The following is a 21,991-nucleotide window of genomic DNA, read 5'->3' on the forward strand; positions in this document are numbered from 1 at the left end:
TAATACCTAAGCTTTCTATTTAATCATACTTCTAGTATTATAGTGTATCTATTGTTATCTTGTAAATCTGTATATATATATCTGTGAAAACTACCCTAAAAAACTGTATGTCATGATTTAACCCATTATAACAGGGTTGTGCGGCTTGTAGGCGAGACTTAACACTAATTGGCCCACCAAGATAAGTCAACTGAAACTCTATCAATCATCAGACCAACCTCCTCAACCCAGAATACTGGGGAGCCGGCAATCCCTCCAGGCACGATAATTGATCTCCTCACCGTCAAACCAGCCACCTCAACCCAAAATACTTGGGAGCCTGCAATCCCTCCAAGGCACGACTGACTAAAATCCACACACTATCTGAGATATGTGGTTACACTCTGATCTGAAATAGCAACGGTACCATGCTCTACTGACTGAATCTGAATAAAATAATTCATTAGGGTCTGATACTATATAATACTAATATATATAATTATCTGACTATTTCATCATGATTCCAAAATAACCATAACACTGTAAAACTGATATGAAAATACTGTAATATCTGAACTGAAATAACTGTAATATCTGATCTGTAATATCTAAACTGAATAAACTGTAATATCTGAGTTTTATGGTTTTGGAATTTTGGAAATTATGGTATTCTGCAAATACTGTAAAATATCTCTTTGTATATACACTGTAATTCATAACTCTGTAAAATCTGGTAAAGCATATTCCTGTGCCAAAATATTATAAATCATGATATTCTAAAAAACTATATAAACTCTGTACTAAACAAATGCCTACTCATGCCACACAATTAATAAAACTCATGTTCTGAAATCTATAAAACTATATAATTTATACCCCGTATCTTAATAAACAAATACTATAATTTACTGATAAATTCTTTGAATTTACTAGCATAGCATATTTCCCTTACCTGACAAACTAGGCTCGTTTACTGATATCTAACTTATGCCCACAACGTTCATAAAATCACAATCCTAAAATTATACACATACATATTTCCCTATTAATCAACTGAATTTTCAAAATAATTTCCATACTCACATTTCCTGAATTTATAAACTATTTATCATTTACCTGGGTTCTTGAGCACACCCACTAGGTTCCCTAACCTGCCTGCAGTATAAGCCCAAAACTCTGAATTCATAACACCCAAATTTAATCATCCCAAACACCAGTATAATAACATCTACAACCAAATCCGGGTTCAAAAAAACCTACAAGCCAAATAACCCTTAAATAACCTACTTACCCTGATTTTGGGATGGTTCCCAAACTTCTCAAATCAAAATTCTATTCTGGTTAAGTTGTGGAGAATCTCCCCAGGATCATCGTGGTAGCTTCTGATCATCGAACCAGGGAGAAACGGGGCCGAATTTATAGAGAGAAATCAAAGCAAATGTTTTTCTAGAGAGAGAAAGGAAAGAGGATTTGATTTCCACATTGAAACCCAATTTTCGCAGATATATAGGTGACTTGACACATGGCTTCGTTGATGAGTCAGGTGTACTCGTCAATGAGACAAAGAAGGTAGTTTGTCGACCAAGGTAAGAATCTCGTCCACGAACCACTGGGTCCAAAACACCCCCTGTTGGAATCTCTTCATTGACGAAACACTAAACTTCGTCCACTAACCGTATAAGGGAGTTCGTCGACGAAGCCAGGGCATTCGTCAACAAACCCTGGTTTGCCTCCTTTAAATTTTCCTTTTCCTCTTTATTTAATTACTATTATATTTCGGGTCTTTACATTCTCTCCTCCTTATAAAATTTTGTCCTCAAAATTTGCTATTTGTGTTATATACTATCCTCTGAGGAAAATTGGCTACTTATTTTATTACTTACCCTCACTTATGGAGAAGAAATATCGTAGTTACATTTAGGGTTTTGGGAGATTACAAAAAAAACATAAAAATAAAATTCTCCCATAACCAAAAACACTATCTATCCTATAATCTAATATATATTCATACTTTTATTACTCTGCACTGAAATAAGTAATATTGATTTTCTTTGAATTATCACCCCTGACTACTACTGATCCCCACCAAACAGCTATAGGTATTTCTGTCGTATCTCCTCCTCTAGCTCCCACGAGGCCTCCTCTACTAAGTGATTTCTCCACAGGATTTTTACTAATAGAATTCTTTTAGTACATAACTCCTGTTCTTTTCTGTCTAGAATTTGTACTGGTATTTCCTCATATCCTAGTGTATCTCTAAGCTCTATCTCCTCGTAGCTGATCACATGGGAGGGATCTGTGATGTATTTTCTCAACATGAAAACATGAAATACGTCATGTATCCTAGATAGTGTTGGTAGTAATGCTAGACTGTAAGCGACTGGACCCACTCTCTCGAGTATCTCGAATGGACCAACAAACCTAGGGCTCAGCTTACTTTTCCTCCCAAACCTTATAATTTCTCTCAGTGGTGCCACTTTCAAAAATACCTGATCTCCCACATCAAACTCTAACTTCTGGCAGTGAGTATTTGCATAGCTTTTCTACCGACTCTGAGCTGCACTAATCTTGTCTTTAATTAGTCACAATTTATCGTACGCCTGCTGCACTAATTCTAGTCTCAAAACTTGCCTCTCACCCATTTCATCTATTTACTTTTTAAGTCCGTCTCCTGTTTTGATTACGACAAACCACAATATCTCATCTATGTGCTTAGTGTATGAACAGGTCTCCCTTTCTAAAGCACAGATGACAAATAAGAAATGGAAGCCGAGAAGCAATTAAAGAAACACATATTTCGGCTCCATGAAATTGCAGAGGAGCAAAGCATGAAGTTTTCATTTATTTTAAGTTGTATTTTTATATTTATCATTCGGGTCTATAATTATAATCCTTAGTCTGTAATAATTAATGCATGGCATGCATAATAGGACTATAAACTCAGTAAGGACCATAGGAAAAATCAAGACCACAGATGGATTTTCCCTGGTAGACCGAACTAGCACGTGGGAAAATCCCAAAGCGCTAGTCGACCGAACTCCCAGTTGTAAAATGGCCCGGTCGACCGAATGTTTAACTTCGGTCAACCGAACCTTAGAAGTTCAAAATGGCCTCAAAAGTGGTTGACCAAAACCTCAGTTCAAAAATGTCCTAGTCGACCGAATGTTGCATGAAAAAGCCCCTATAAATCTTAGAAATAATTATCATGTGAATAGAGGTGATTTCAAAAGAAAAATAGGATCTTTTGGTTGACCAAACATTCTTAGGTCAACGATTGACCATTTGGTCGACCGAACCAAAATACACTAAGACCCTCAGTCGACCGAACCTCTCTAAGGTCAAAAAGTTGACGAGTTGGTCGACCACTTCTAAAATGAACTACATCGCCCTAGTCGACTGAACTGGCACATGGGGAAACCCCAATGCTCTGGTCGACCAAACTTGAAGAAGAAAAATAGCCTGGTCGACCGAACCTTCCCACGGTCAATGGTTTGACCCTTCGGTCGATCGACCTCAAAATAAGTAGCAACGCCCTGGTAGATCGAACTAGCACGTGGGAAAATCCCAATGCGCTAGTCGACCGAACTCCTAGTTGTAAAATGGCCCGGTCAACCGAACGTTTAACTTCGGTCAACCGAACCTTAGAAGTTCAAAATGGCCTCAAAAGTGGTTGACCAAAACCTCAGTTCAAAAATGTCCTAGTCGACCGAACCTTGAATCTGGTTGACCGAACCTCTTAGGTTGGCAAAATTTTTACTGCAATAAATCAGGATTAATTTTCTTTAAACATCATAAAAATTTTCCAAAGTACCCAAAAAGTCCCCAACGGTCAAAATTTGAGGGATATCTATAAATACCCCCTCATTTGCCTTGATTGCAAAAGATTAGCAAAAGTCATTAGCAAAAATCCTCTCAAATATTTTATACTCCTTTTGCTATATACTCAATATTTCAAGCATATTTTTATACTCTCTCTTACACATTTATTAGCAAATATCATTTTGAAAGAGAGTTTATTTTTCTAGTTCTCCTAACTTGCAAATCAATTGCAAGGTGTAGGAAGATTTGTTTGTGGTATTGTGCATCATTTCAAATCATTTTCTTGACATTACTCTTATACATTCATATATATTTTAAAAATATTTTTAAGAGTTTTGCTTGATTGTTTATTCCCACAATATTTCGTATATAAATATTTGATTGGGAATAACTTGTTTTTAGCTTCCTAGTCTTTGCATTCAAATTGCAAGACTTGAGAGCTTGCATATTTTATTTAATAAATCTTTTGCAAGCTTAAACCCTAAGTATCTGTTATGATTATATTTGATAAAATATTTGTGTGGTACTTGATTAGGGTTTTTGAGGTAACCTTGAATATTCACTCGTTGAATATATTATCTTGAATTAAATTTTCAAGATCTCATTTGTGCATAAATCCTATCATTTGTGAGTGCATAAATTGATTGAGCATAGTGGTACCCATTTGCTTTGTGTAAGAAGCATATTTATTTGTATGAAAAATTTTATATCCGTTGTATTCTAGGCGTGGGCCTTAAGAGGGAGACCAACCCTATTGAATAGTCCCAGATTGGCTTTGACCCGGTTAGGAAAGCTAGCTGCACCATCCGGGTAAGGTGTAGTTGTAGGTTAAGGTTAGCCCCGTTAATTGACCTGGTTGTAATCAGTGCCGCTCCACCCGTTAAATGAGCTGTAGTGGAATCCTAGAGCTTGCGAGTTAGAGGTGGGGATGTAGGCAAAATTGGCCGAACCCCGATAACATATTGCATGTGCATTTTAAAATTTCGCAATTTATATTCCTACACATGTATGTTATTCTATGAATTTTGCGCATGATTTAATTTCCGCACATTTTATTTATCGATGAATTTTGGATTCCATAGACATACCCTAGATATTATATTACTACTTGTGAAATTGAAATTAACTTAGGAAATCTTAAATACCCAATTCACTCCCTTTTGGGAATACACCAATTCCAACAATTAGTACCAGAATCTCATTGCATTGATTTAAACGTTTTTGCAAAAGATTACAATGGCTCGTATTGGTGTATCCCCTTTCAGAGAGGGACAATCACCTACTAGTCCTCCATTATTTTTTGGTGTTAACTTCACCCACTGGAAAATTCGAATGAGCATTTTTATAAAATTTGTGGACTGGAGGGCCTGACAGGTGATTGATAAAGGAATTTGTATGTCAGTCGAAAATGATAATAGTTTAATGTATGCAAATTCACATGCCATGGATTTACTGTATTGCGCTTTATATTCTAATGTTTTGCTTGAGATTATGGCATGTACAAATACAAGGAAAATCTGGGATAAGTTAGAAAGGAAATATGGAGAGCCCAAAGAAAAGGAGATCACTCCTTCGAATGCTCCAAGATCAAATGATCAGGAGGAGGTAAATCATGGGCTAGTAATATCAACAGACACTGAGGTATATGATTCTTACTCTGCCTCATTTACTGATTCGTGCAATAATTCATGTGATGATTCTTATATTGAAGCTTGTGATATATCATATGTTGAATCATTAGTTGCCTCTAATGATTGCTTTGATGACAACGCATGTATTGATTCATACAATGATTGTTGTGATATATCTTGTAATGAATCATGCAATAATTTTATTGTTGAAGGTGTGTCTTCTAATAAAGAACTTAATTGTGCTTTTTTAAAATTCATAAATTTCTAGTTAGGGTGTCTAATCATAAAATCTTCCTGAGAAATGAAAATAAAAAGGTTGCAAAACAATTAAATGAATTAAAAAAATATCATGCCACTCTAGAGAAGAAGAAGATTAAGAAAATATTGAAAATTATCTGTATAAAAGAAGAATTAGAAGATGATAAACCCTTAGGAATTAAAAGAAATAAATATTTGAAAAAGGGTTCATAACATGCTTATCTTGTAAAAGAAAAAGACACACACAATACAAGTGTAAATTCAGAAGTGTCAGAGGCTTAGAAAAAGAAATGATGTGGGTAATCATTAAAGTAAACCCAGTAGGAGATGAGGAAGGATGGTTTCAATAGATATTACATAATTATTTAATTCTTCCTTAGTTCCTAGGTTTAAGGGTTGTGATAACTATAGGCTTGAGAAGTGGTGCATGCTTAAAATTCCAAATCTTAGTATAAGTATTCACTATACACTATTGTCATACTAAGAATCATAAGATTAGCAAACCTTGATCAAAATCTCAATCATCACTCTAGACTTATAGCACTATTGATCATAAATGACAAATGAAATGAGTGCTTCTTTGGAGACATCTCTTCTCAACCAAATTAGGGGCATCCACTAAGGGAATCAAGTCTTCATCTAGACATTAAAATTTTTCCCTTTGAGTTTAACTCATAAATCCTCTAATTTTGGTTTATCCCATCCATAAGAAATCTTTACCACTCCATGATCATATCCAGTAAAGTATTATCCATCCATGGGGTCGTATCCTTACCTTAACTTGTCAATTATATTTCAATGGATACCCTCCAGCCATGGTCGATTTGAAATTACCAAAGGGCATCATTCTTTAAATATTCATACACTCCATACCGCTCTTTGCTAAAACTAGTTAGGACATCTTGCTTGGTGTGCTCATCATGCATAACGTCCTACTTCCTCAAATACTCTTCTGATCATAATAGAAATTTAATCCTTAAGAGTATTTAATTTATACTTCTCACACATAGCTCTCAAACTTTAAATCAAATCACGAGGAGCTTCATATCCCTATAATGAAGTTGAATGGCTAAAAGTATTGCACTAGGTTTCAATTTAAAGAAAATTCAAATGTCTAAGAAACCTTTGCACATGCAATTGAAGTTGAAGCCATTCGAACTTGTGCCTCTCACACGTATTGAGATTCATAAGAAAAGAGGCAAACATAGGCTTGTCATCTTAATAAATATTCATTGTGACTTTTCGGTCCGATAAGCCTAGTGCATTCATTGCCAAGATTAAATCATTGAAAATCTTAAAACACTTGGCTAAAGAATTCAAAAAAAGATGAAAATGGCATAAATGGTTAAGTGCATAACTTAGGGGGACCATTATTCTTTATAATTTCATGATTCCATTAAATGCTCTCATTTTATGTTTGTATGCCTTTATGAAAACAACACTTTAGCCTACTATCCGTAGTGTATTGAATGAATAAATTCTTTTATGGATGGTAATTATATTTTTATCTTGATTGTAGCATGAACTCCTTGGGATATTCTAAACTGCTATTGTGTCACTACCTGTTTGCATGCTTAGTCTAGAATGCCTTCTGTATGATGAATGCAGTTAATGTGAATTGCATGCTGGTAGTGGTTTTAGGTTCTCGTGTGCCTTTAAATGAATTAAAAATTGCTTATTTGAACCTATCAGGTACAAGTTTTATAAGAAAATGTCTGATTTATAGATGACATACTGCCAAATTTTCGTTAGAATTTTCTCAAGTAAAACCTTGTCCAAAAGATGATTATAATATAATGAAAGTTAAAATATTTTTGAAAGGATGAGTGAAAATCAATTGAACAATTAAATTTCATCCTTGCATAATCATCGAGAATATTTAGATGAGCTCAGCTCCATCCCTAGGAAAATAGCTTAATGGACTCATATGCATCATGCATAACTTTTTGAATATTGAGGCTCTTCTAAAAAATCCTGAACATCATATCTAGTTTTTAAAAGTCTATAAATAGATATGGATTGTTCTAGGTTATAAGCATTCTTTCATGCCTTATGTGATGCCCCGATTTTCGTAACAATTTTTTTACAATAAACAATAATAAATAAATATCCACACGTCATCAACAACATCCTTAAATCGGCCACGTCAACCACCCTATTACCATTCATATGACCCAACCCGCATTGGATACCGGGTTCAAAGTTATTTCATTTATGCAACCTAACAACGGAAGATGGTATATACACAACAGTTAGAATACAATCTCCAGAGTATCAACGAACATATATTTATACATCATCATCACAGACTCAAAAACAACTCAGCTCTAGGGGAATTACACCTTCCCTAGTCTAAAAACTCACCCTGTGTATCAGGGTCCCAGCTTCCTATGGTCTCGAAGCTCTAACACCTGGCCTATCCCTGTTCCTTGAAAAATTTAGATAATTTGGGTGAGACACATCTCAGTAAGAAGGAATAAATTATTTACAGTGTGTGGCCTTATGAGTTCAGTTACAATGCACTTACAAATCAATATTTCATCTGAAAAAAATATACTAATAAATATATTCTCATAATCATATGGATATACAACACAAGCTTTTATAAGCTTTAAAATCATTTCTCAAATTCAATGATTTCCAACACATATTTACCCGTGAAGTTCCTGAGAATAGGAAAGATTACCCGCCTATACAGGTAGCTTCCTTCTGCCCTAACACATTATGCTACCAAGAATGGCCATATCTGATACCTATCAGGGCACTCACCTTACTCAGTAAGCCCTCAGGCGGAGAGTTTTACTTCGCTTCCATTATTTATGTTATACAACACACACTCTTTCATATCTCATAATCATTTTACATTTTAACTTATTACATATTTATGTATACATAAATTCACATTTATGTACTTTACATAATACAATAGATCACATAATTCCAACTCTCAACCCATTCACGATTTTCATACTGAGCATACCTCCCTAACGACATCAGTTGGAACTTCACCACACAATTTCCATACTAAGCATACCTCCCCAACGGCATCAGTAGGAATTTTATGCACACAATTTCCATACTGAGCATACCTCCCCAACAACATTAGTAGGAATTTCACATACACAATCTCTATACTAAGCATACCTCCCCAATGACATCAGTAGGAATTTCACACACACAATCTCCGTACTGTGCATATCTCCCCAACAGCATCAGTAGGAATTTCACACACACAATCTCCGTACTAAGCATACCTCCCCAAAGGCATAAGTAGGAATTTCTCACACAATTTCTATACTGAGCATACCTCTCCAACGGCATCAGTAGGAATTTCACACACACAATCTCCATACTGAGCATACCTCCCCAACGGCATCAGTAGGAATTTCACACACACAATTTCCATACTGAGCATACCTCCCCAACAATATTAGTAGGAATGTCACACACACAATCTCCCTACTGAGCATACCTCTCCAACGACATCAGTAGAAAAGAAATACCACCTACCCGCAATTATTATGTTGTATTGACATATCCTCAATCATATTTCAATATTTTCATATCAATATACATCATTAATCTTATATCAATGTATCTCAATTCATTTTAACATAAATGTTCTCATCATTTTCTGTGCACATTTCATCATTTCATAATAATATATATCGTGTTTCACATATTTCAACATTTTCCCAAAATACTCATATCAATAATTTGTACAAACTCATTTCTTATGCAAATAATTTCCACTCAAATATAAATACCACATTTCATTATTTTCCACTAATCACATCATTCATTCTCATTTCAATACTTTCTCAGAAAATACACATCATTATATTTCACATTTTTCAACACATGTCATGTGCCACATAGTTTTCATCTAATATTCATAATATATCAATTTCAGACTCCAAAGCATCACAAATTAATATTACTCAAATGTCACACAATTTATCTGATATTTATATCATAATAATTTTTAGGCAAAATACAATATGCTCATTTTCATATATTAATTCAAACGGTAATTCTAAAAACACTGCTATAATTTATTCCACTTACCTGATTTACTGAGAGTCTCGTTAGGACCCAAATCTTATGCCCTTGGCGCCTGAAATTCAACTCCTGCAACTTGCATTTTTCCCAGATTAATTAATTCATTTCCCCAAAATACTACCCATCTAGCCTTCCCTAGGCCCCATGTAATCCAAATTAACATTTAAACCAATATTTGACACCCCCACTTAATTTTCTGAATTTTTCCTGCGAGTCCCAAAATTACATCCGCGGTACTCACTCGAGCCCTAAATTCCAAAAATTCTACTTCAACTCCAGATGCTCAACATTTTAGCATTTCTAAATTAATCTTAATTAATTAAAAATAAGCCCCTTAATAACCCCTTGTACCCCAAATTTAGGGTTTTGCCCACGATGACCCCACGAGAATTCCGTCCAGCTAGACTTGTAGAGAATCATCCCTAGATTCTCGTGGTGGTGTCCGTTTGTCAATCGGACTTATAATTTGCAAGAAATTAAAGAAAAAGAAAAATTTACTTACCCTAAGAGATACGCCTATACCGCTCTTACCACTGATCCGCTTCGGTAGAAATGACGGCAGTGGAGAATGGAGTCCAGCGGTATCTTTCAATTTTCGATCAGACGAAAATCCATCACAAAACTGAGAAGAGAGGGAGAGAGAATGAGAGGAGAGAGTGAGAGTACTTCAGGGGGGCTCCTGCGCAGGTAGGATAGTAATAATAATAATAATAATAATATTTAATTAATATTAATAAATATATATTTTATTAATAAAAATAAAAATAAATTTTAATTATTTTTTTTTCTTTTTTCCTTTAAATTTAATTAATTAATTAATTAATTTTTTAGAATCACTCCACTAATCTTGTATAGCCCCTTTTGGGGTTATTACACCTTAATATATATTCTTTGATACATTTTGAAAGCTCTAGGGAGACTATACCGATTGCAATGATTGAAATGAATTAATTAATATTCAATATAGTCAAATTAAAAGATTTTAAATAACTGCTTATACTCTTGGCCCATTAAATGAGAGTAATTTGTGATATGTATAAGCACTTAGTAGCATCTAATCACTCAAAACGAAAGGGGGAGCATCTAAACATAAATTCCTATTTTGTTATGCTTATCAATATCTTTTAGCTTAGATCCGTTTTGAATCAAGTGTGTAATGACCTGCTATTTAACTGGTTTTTATTTTTTTTATTTTATACTATAACATTTGTAATGCTCTGATACCAAACTATCAACCTAAGCAGCAAGAAGCGGAATTCATATAACCATATCCAAAATATACAATACCAAAGTGCTACAATGTTTCCCAAAAATATACATATATGATTGTTTCCCCAAAATACCCTCAACTAGCTAAGATTATACAAAAATACTCCTAAAAATACTCACTCTAATATCAGGGCAATATTGAGGCCCCTTTATCTGCGAGCTTGGTCTACTCACCTACCTGGATCACCTGAAAAATGTTAAAGTAATGGGATGAGTCAACGCTCAGTAAGACGAAATATGTTATTACTAGTGTGTGGCAAATGAGTTACAATATTATGAAAATTTGTTGCTATATAATCATGTGTAACTTAATCTGTAAATACAGTACAAGTAATAGAAACCACCACTATTTCCATGTTGCTTAACATATTTGTATTTTAGGTTTTTACTCAAAATACTTCTAACATATATAAGTGTACTTTCTATCTCTGTAAATATGTATATATATATATATATATATATATATATAATAACTGAAAACTTCCCTGTGGATAACTGTATGTCATGATTTAACCCCTCATGATAGGGTTGTGCGGCCCGTAGGCGGGATCTACCCTGGCTAGCCGACCAAGGTAAATCACTATACTCCCTCAGTCAGATCGGCCACTCCTCAACCCATATCTGATGGGGAGCCTGTCCACGTCTGAGCACGATCAACCTACTATCACGTATTATCTGAATAGGTGGTTACACTCTGAATTGAATATCTATAGCTACGGTACCGTGCTCTATAAACTGTAATGGTCCAACAGGGTCTGATACTATATAATATATTTCTATATACAACTATTTGATTTACCATGATCCTGAAATAACTGTATTAACCATGACACTGAAATAAACTGTAATTGTGTCAACTATATTTCTGAATTGAACTGTAATTTGTAAGTCATGGTACTGGAAACTGTATAATCTCATGGTATTGAAAACTGTATAATCATGGTACTCTGTAATTACTATAAAATATATCCATTGGTTGTATATTCTATAAAACATACCCTGAAAATACTGTAAAACATGCTTTTGTACTATATTTATATTCTCAAGCCACACAATGATTTAATACATAATATTTGTAATTAATAAACTGTATAAAGTCCTGTTATGAATAATAACTTGGTAAAAATATACATTTCATATTGGAAATCATTTCAGAACTACCTAACATAGCATATTTCCCTTACCTGATTTCTCCTAAAATCCCCTTACTATAACTGGTCCTATACCCGCAAGGTTCTCCACTCAACACCATGAAAACCATAAATCCTAGAACAAAACATTACTATTCCTACGTCTATTACATTTCTTACAACTGATGGAAATCCAAATTCTGAATAAAAGACCTTACCCTGGATTTGGAATGAATTCCAACTTCGTCCCACTGACGATCCGCTCTAGTATACTTGTAGAGAAATCCGCCAAGAGTGTCGTGGTGGCCTTAGATCGTCAATCCGGCGAACGACAAGGCCGGAATCGAAGAGAGAAGAGGGAGAGATCGTAGGAGAGAGGGGAGAGAGAGTCTGCGCTAAAATTATGCGTAAAAACTGAGTTTAAGCACTATTTATACTACGGGATTCGTCGACGAGCCACACCACCTCGACGGCGAGTCCTGTAGAAAGTTCGTCAATGAACCTGTACCCTCGTTGACAAATTTCAGATTTCCAAAAATCTTTCTCAGTATCTTATCGTCGACGAGACGGGACCTCATTGATGAGATCCTGAAGTACACTCGTCAATGAAACCCCTGTGTTCTTCGACGAGGCCTGGGAAATTTCTTGGAATTTTCACCTCCAAAATGCAATGTAGCGTTCATCGACGAAGTCGGCTACCTCCTTCTGTTACTGATTTCATTTGCCTCCCTCTTTATTATTTAAATACCATTATTATTCGGGTCGTTACAAAGTGTGGCATGTGATTGAATGAAATGTTTTATTGAAAATCATAATCTGAAACATGTTGATTTGCCACAGTCATTTGATTTTCCATATGATTTTGCATGTGATTGTTAAATCTTTAGGATCATTATGGTTGTGGTTTTCTAGTTATATTTTAGTATGTGCTTAATTGAAAAACCAGAAAATTTGTACTTGCTTGATCTTTAAAGTTTCTTTTTTAGCAAGCACACCCCTAGTATCTCTTGACAACATCCTAAGAGGGATATATATATATATATATATATATATATACATATATTTTTATTATTTGGCAAGACATTCTTTCAAATAAAAAAATCCTTTATGTCTTGCCTTATTATTATATATTTTTAAATTGCATAACTGGTTCGATAACTTCATAAGAAAATGCATGCGAACTAGTTAAACTGTGTTTGTGCTTAAACCTTCTATGTACTTTCATATGTCATGTGCTTTGAACTAAAATCTTTCACGGGTCTTATGAAACATTTGAACTGAAATGGTTTGTGGATAATCCTAGTTTGACTATGTTTTTCATGTCATTTAAATCTTGTAATGACCAGTTATACTGTTTTTGTGTACTCAATTACCATATTTTTTCAAAAATGGTTATATTTTCTTTCATGCCCTTTTGTTAATGACAAAAGGGGGAGATGTGTTATGAGAGCAAAATTAATCTTTTTTCCCTGATTCTTTTGTTATTCAATTTGAAAATGATAGTTGTACTTAAATGCACAACTTGAATTGTCATTAGGGTTTATACTCCTCAAGTTGGCTCAGCAGAAAATCTTAAGAGACAATTTTGAGAAGATATAGATAGTATTATACAAGGCATACCAGGGACTGAGAAAATATTTATAGGAGGAGATCTGAATGGACACGTTGGAAGAGATAATAAAAATTATGAGAGGATACATAGAGGATATGGATATGGAGACAAAAATGAGTCAGGGGAGATGATCTTAGACTTTTCTATGTTTGATTTTAGTATAATGAATACTTGTTTTAAGAAGAGAGAAGAACACTTAATAACCTTTAAAAGTGGACAAAAAAAAGTCAAATAGATTTTTTTTAACTAGGAGGGTAGATCATTTATCAGGCAAGGATTGTAAAGTTATTCCAGGTGAAAGCTTAACCACACAACATAGAGTCTTAGTGTTAGATATATGTATTAAAAAATGGAAGAAAATGGATAAAATAAACCAGTGTAGGAGAACTAGATGGTGAAACCTAAAAGGAGAAAACATAATAAAATTTAAAGATAAAATGATCAAAGATGGGGATTGGACCTTAGAGGATGGGATAGATACAAATACTCTTTTTAATAGGTTAGCTAGTTATATTAAAAAGATAGCAAAAGAAATTTTAAGTGAATCAAGGGGAAGATTCTTGAATAGCAAAGTAAGTTGGTGGAGGGATAAAGATGAACAAAAAATCATAAAGACAAAAAGAATTTGGTATAAAACGTGGCAAAAATGTAGAAATAGAGATAACTTTGAAAAATATAAGGAGGCAAGAAAATATACAAAAAGGGCCGTTAGTGAAGTTAAATATAGATCATTTAATAGTTTGTATGATAGATTAGGTACAAAAGAAGGGGAAAGAGATATATTTAAACTTGCTAAAGCTAGAGAAAGGAAGAGCAAGGACTTAGGAAATGTAAAATGCATAAAAAGTGAGGATGATATTGTCTTGGTTAAGGACGAAGATATTAAAGAAAGATGGTGAAATTACTTTAGTAAGTTATTTAACGAAGACCAAATAGAAGGCTTAAACTTAGAGTTGTCAAATGAGGAAAAGACTAAAAATATAAGATTTATTCGCAAAATTAGAGTTAATGAAGTTAAGTTTGCACTAAAAAAGATGAAAAATGGGAAAGTTATGCGACCGGATAACATCCCAATTGAATTTTGGAAATGTTTGGGTGATAATAGAATTATATGGTTAACTAATTTATTTAATACAATTGTAAAAACTAAGAAAATGCTAGATGAATGGAGGAAAAACACTTTAATACCTATATATAAAAATAAAGGAGATATTCAAAATTGTAATAACTATCATGGAATAAAACTTATGAGTCATACGATGAAACTATGGGAAAGAGTTGTTGAACAAAGATTAAGGTTAGAAACGAAGATATAAGAAAATCAATTTGGTTTTATACCTGGAAGATCTACCACGGAAGCTATTTATCTTTTAAGAAGATTAATGGAAAAGTTTAGGGAAAAGAAGAGGGACTTGCATATGATATTTATTGACCTTGAGAAAGCATATGATTGGATACCTATGGAAGTTCTATGGTGGGTTTTAGAAAAAAAGGGTATACGTTGTAGGTATGCCGATGTCATTAAGGATATGTACGATGAAGTAATGACTAGTGTAAGGACTATAGACGAAGAAACTAGTGAATTTCCAATTACTATAGGTGTACATCAAGGATCTGCTTTGAGTCCTTATCTTTTTGCTTTAGTGATGGACCAATTGACTAAGAGTATTCAAAAGGAGGTTCCATGGTATATGTTATTTGCAGATGATATTGTATTAATTGACGAAACTAGGATTGGAGTAGAGGCTGAGTTAAAATTATGGAGAGAAGCTTTGGAATCTAAAGGCTTTAGGATAAGTAGAAATAAAACAGAATATATGAAATGTAATTTTAGTAATGATAGGAGGAATATTGGAGACAAATTTAAACTTGATGATGAAGAAATAAATAGCACTTGTAGATTTCGACACCTTGGATCTATTATGCAAGCTGAAGGAGAAATTGAAGGTGATGTAATGCATAGAGTTAAAGCAGGTTGGGTAAAATGGATAAGTGCTTCAAGTGTGCTATGTGATCGTAGAATACCCTTAAAATTGAAAGGGAAGTTTTATAGGACAGCTATAAGACCAGCTATGCTATATGGATCGAAATGTTGGGCGACGAAGAAACATAATATCCAAAAAGTAAAAGTTGTCGAGATGAGGATGCTTAGATGGATGAGTGGTATAACATTGAAAGATAAATTAAGGAATGAACATATTTGTGGTAAGTTAGGTGTAGCTCCTATAGAGGATAAGATAAGGGAGGGACGACTCAAATGGTATGGACACTTGCAACGTAGGCCTTATAGTGCACCTGTGAGAAAGAGTGGCTTAGTTACTGTGGGAGGCAATAGAAGGGGTAGGGGTAGACCTAAAATAACTTGGGAGGAGATAGTGAGTAAGGATTTAATATCCTTGAATCTATCAAAAGAAATGGTCCATGATCGTATAAATTGGCAGAAAATGATTCATATAGCCGACCCTACTTAGTGGGACTAAGGCTTGGTTTTGTTTTTGTTGTTGTTCCCCTAAACTAATTTTTCATTGCAAAAATTTTTCTTTGGGGTAAAATGTTTTTAATCTCACATACTCTCTTTCACATTTTATGTTTGAAAAATAATTTTTGAAAGAGGACACTTATCTTGTTTTAAACTCTCCAACTCTTTTTCCATACATTCATTTCCAAATCATTTTGTAAAAGAGCATATTCATTTTGGGCATTTATTTTTATATATACATGCTTACACTCTCACATATTATTCGTCTTTGAAAATCGTTTTCTTGAGAGTATAGCTTTGGTTTTCTCCCAAATAATTTCTTTGATAAATATTTTTTGGGTGAAAAATATTTATTGCACAAATATTCCTTGAACATAAACTTCAGATTCTCCAAATACTTTTATTTGAAAAAATATTTGTTAGAGAACATAATAATCATTTTCATATCCACGAATTTTATTTGTGCGAATTATTTAGATAGACACCCTTACTCCCTGAGCATTATTTCATATCATTGGAATGTGTATTTTTATGAGCTTAATGTGTACATCCATGCTTGTATTTAGAAGCTTTTTCATATGTTCAAAAATATTTTTATTGTAACGGTTAGGTTTAACTCGGAATTGAACTGGGGAGTCTCAGACCCGTAAGTGAGACCAGAACGGTTTAGCTCAAAAATTAAACTAGGGAGTCTTAGCCTCGTAAGTGAGACTAGTTCGGCTCAGCCTAGTAGTTGAGTTGGGGTTTTCCTAACCCCGTAAGGAGAGGATGTAAAAAGCTTCTACTCTGCTCGTTTAAGTGAGCAGGGTTAGTGGAATCCTTGGGGGGTATGGCCAAGGCAAGGACGTAGAGAGTATTGGTCGAACCTCGTGAACAAATCTGTGTGTCATTCTCTCTCTATCTTATTTAAATTCCTACACTTAAATTTCAGTATGTGTGTGCTTGTTCATATTTTGTTATAACCACGTTGCATGCACACAGAACTAAATTAAATGAGATATGTTACACAGGTGTATGTATGCACACACTGATAAATTAATCGTTGTACCCTCACATTTTCAATATTGAATGGGATATGAACTATGGTGAATCGGAGTAATTGTTTAAATTAGTGAAAAATGTTTCAAAACCCAATTCACCTCCCTCTTAGGATCACACCAATTCTAAAAATTGGTATCAGAGTCTGTTTGCAATAAGCTTAACCGTTATTTTCATAAAGATTGTAACGACTCATTTTTCAGTGTATCCTTGTTTTGAGGGTTATTTCTTTGCGAATCTTCCATTGTTTTATTGCATAAATTTTACTGTGTTAAATTTGAAAATATTTTTGCAAAATCAAATGATTGGTGGATTTGGAAAGTATTTGTGAATGTTATCATAACCCATTGAAAAATTATTTTAAAAATGCATAATTTCCCAAAATTTGATAATGAATTAAATTTGCATGACATGTGTTTTAATGCATATCATCTATGTGCCATGCATACTTTTTCTGTGGCTTAGTCACTAATACTTTTGTAAGTTTATTCTTTTGAGTGCTAAAGTCCTTTGGGAAACATAATAGGTATAAGAAACCGAGAGAGAAATGAACACCACTCCGAGCTTAAATGATTAAGGAGTAAAATGGAAAGGTATATATTTTCATCCTTTTACTTTATTTGATGTTTGATTCACATGTTGTATGCTTCATGTTTATTTTTATCATGTGAATTTTGTGATAATTGCATACCATCTTATGAGGTGTATTTTAAAAGAATTTTTTTTAATACTCATAAGACTTTTGTAAGTGTTTCAAATGGGGTTATAACACTTTAAATGCTTTAATAATGTTTAGTGCTTAAAATTTAAAATTTTAATATACATTATTATCATGCTAAGAACCCTAATAAAATCTAGCCAATATGTGAGCTTTAATGATCTTATCCAATCTAAGCTTAATATATGTACATATAATTATGATTGGTTAATATATGCTGATATTGGCTAGTGCATGCTTATATCATTATCAGTTCTTAAATTAAACCTCATACGCATGTTTAAATAAATCTCATTCAAACCTTTTAATAATGCTATATATTCTTTAGTATGAATGTCTCATATATAACATATCTCTGTCCATCACATAGTATTGAGTTTTAGGAAATGGATCTTATGCTATGTAATATATAATCCTAAACTTATAATTGAGCTCAAACGATAAATCGTTTTCAAAAGATAAATTAAAGGAATTCATAAGCTCATCCTCATATTTGAAAATATTTGCTGCGCCAAATACTATTAGTTGAACATATAACTCTTTGGCTGCGTAATTGAGAAGGGAGAAGGAATTTTTAGAAAATTCATCCAATATGCATTTTATTGTAATAAGCTTATACTTTTTAGATGATTTATTGTTGAGCTGAATGCAAATATCCATCTTTGCTGAATGACTATGTTGTGGATGGATAATTTATGACATATATTACGATTTGAGAGATAGTGCTTTGCGTGAAATTTCTGAGAGAAAATCGAGTTTAGGGCTATTTATACACTGGCCTTCGGCGACGAGTCACGTCACTTCATCGACGAGTTCAAGAAGGAAATTCGTCAACGAATGCTATTCCTCATCGACGAAATTGAGAGCTGAAAAAAAATAACCTCTCGGTATCTTCTCGTCGACGAAGTGCACTTCATCGACAATCCCAAGATGCCACGTCGTCGACGAACAGAGGTTTGCTGTCGCCCCCCTTTTACAATTCCCATTTTCCTCTCTCTTTATTATTTAAATACCATTATTCTTTAGGTCATTACAAGAGTATAGAGTGGTCAGGGAGAGGAATTTTGTATTAAAAATGACAGAGTTTTGCGGTTCCGTTCTAGATTATGCGTTCTGGCTGATGCTGATATTAGGAGGACCATCTTAGAAGAGGCTCACAGATCTTTATACATAGTTCATCCAAACAGCACGAAAATGTATAGGGATCTACGAGAGTCTTATTGGTGGATTGGTATGAAAAAGAAGATTGTCGAGTATGTAGCACAGTATTTGACGTGCCAGGAAGTAAAAGATGAGCACCAGAGGCCGACAAGCCAATTATAACCACTTTTTATCCTAGAGTGGAAATAAGATCACATATCTATATTTATTTGTATATACATTTTCAAAAGCAAGCATTGAACTTATATAGAATACATCTTGTTTCTTGCTTGTGTGCTTAAATGCTTCATGACTTGTGCCTTTCTGTGTTAAAATCTTGTGTGATGAAATTTTATTTTTAAACGGGTGCTGCATAACTGGTTCATGGACTATTCATGAAATGCATATGAACTAGTTGGACCGCTTTTTATGCCCAAACCTACATTTGCTATCATATGTTATGCGTGTTGAACTCAAATCTTACACGAGTCTTATAATATGTCTAAATTGCCAAGGTTTGTGGATAATCCTGGTCTGATCTTGTGTGTCATGTGCCTTTTAATCTCTTAAATAACCAGTTAGGAAAATTGTTGTGTGTGCCTTATCGCTATAATTTTTAAAACAGTTATAAAATTTTTATGTCCAATTGCTATATCACATAAGGGGAGAGTTTTTCAAAAAGGGGGGAGTTCTCTTTGCTGCGTTTGTTTCAAATGATAAAATCATTTTCTACTCAACTTAGCCTTTTTTACTGATGCCAAAAGGGGGAGAATATTTTTGAGAAAAATGTTTATGACCATAAAGGGCAAATATCTTGAGGGGCAAAAATATAAGGAAAATTGTTTGAGCATGCGCTTTAATGCTAAAATTAAATGCATGATCATTTCTATTGTTTTTTGTCATAATATTCTTGAACTTTACTATGTACATTTTCAATTATGCATATTTAGGTGTTCCAAAACATATTAGCAGTGTTCTACTACTTACCATCAAGCTATCCCTGACCTTTTGTGCTTCATATCCGTACTTGTAACTTGCCAACCTTACACCATCCAAAAAAATAAGCAATGTTGTTTGGTGTTCCAAAAAATGAACATATTTGTAACGCCTCGAACCCTTTAATCTGGTCCGTTGCGTTATACCTGATTAAATCCTGATATTCTATAAATAGATAAATACATTCGCAGTGGAAAACATAATTATTATCCTCAATCATAATAATAAATACCAAAGTTTACTAATTCTATCCATAGTCCACAATAACCATTTACCACAACCATCCATACCTTAGAAAAACTTTTAAACATAAAAACATAAAACATAACTTATATACATCCCCAAAATATCATCAATAATATTTATACCCTTTTCTTTGTCTAGAACCCCAAAAATGCTATCAACCACGAGCTTCTCTAAGCTCGTTTACATGATGGTCTTGAAAAAAATAAATTTGTAATCGGAAGAGACACATCTCAGTAAGGGAAAGAAACAATATATATTAAAACATCGTGTGGTCAACATGAGATTATAATCAACATTTTAATATCATTTGCAAACCATTAACATAAATTCTGAAATCATTTTCTGAACCTAATCATACCCAAGCAAATATTTACCCACGAGACTACCCAAGGATAGGGGTGATTACCCACCCATACAAGTAGCACCCCTCTTGTAGAGACCTAGTGAATTATATTAATTAAATAATATAAGGAGGAGAGAAAAGGAAATCGTAATTGGAATTCAACAGGGGTCTCGTCAACGAACGCAACACATTCGTCGATAAACATGCTTGATGGGATCGTTGACGGGGACACGCGTGTCATCGACGAGAAGTTACCATGGGGCTATTTTCAGCTCTGAATTTCATCGATGAGGAATTAGCGTTCGTCGACGAACTTCCTTCGTGGCCTCGTCGACAAGGTGACGTGTCTCATCGACGAGCGCAGGTGTATAAATAGCCTAAACTTAGTTTTTACTACAGAAATCATGCGAACAACTTCTCTCTCTCCCCCTCTTCGGTTTTCCTCCCTTCTCTCTAATATTTTGGGTCCGTTCTTCGTCGGATCAACGATCTGAAGCTGCCATGGTACTCCTACAAAAGTTCTTTTGAAGTTTCCTAGAGTAGATCATTGGTGGGGCTAACTTGGACTCTATCCCAAGTTCAGGGTAAGGTTTTATGTTGAGTATTTGGCTTTCCTACAATTGTAGAAAAGGTAGCACTCCAAGAAATACTGAAGTTTTGTTCAGGGCAATGTTGTTTTCATGGTGTTGAATGTAGAACCCTACAGGTGTAGGACTAGTCATTTTAGGGGCTTTCCAGTTATCAGGTAAGGGAGTAAACTAAAGCAGTAATTTTTCATAAAAATTATTATCATTTAATAGCAGATTAATTTTCAGAAAGCATGTATTATGTATGAGTATATTTGGGAAAAATATATATATATTTTAGAAAATACTGTTGTTACACACAAATATGCTTTTAGTGTAAAATGTCAGGAAATGTGATTTTAGAACATAATTCATGTTTTTATACAGTATGTGTGGCATGAATATTGTTTCACATATATTATATTATGTTAAGTCTGATTTATAGAAAAACATGTTTACAGAGATTTTCAAGAATGACATGATAAAACAAGAAATTATGGTTTCGTAATATATGATATACAATACATATGCTCAGCTTAGTGTTTATGATATGTTCGACACAAGGTCGTGATTGATAGCCAGCGCAAGGCTGCAATTATGCATGTATCCGGCGCAAAGCCGTGATTATTTATGTTATGAAAGAATTTAGAAAATTCTATTAATATATTTATGTTGAAATAATATATTATCATATACTATATGTTA

The sequence above is a fragment of the Malania oleifera genome, chromosome 5 (assembly GCF_029873635.1).
Source record: "Malania oleifera isolate guangnan ecotype guangnan chromosome 5, ASM2987363v1, whole genome shotgun sequence".
Classification (NCBI taxonomy): Eukaryota; Viridiplantae; Streptophyta; class Magnoliopsida; order Santalales; family Ximeniaceae; genus Malania; species Malania oleifera.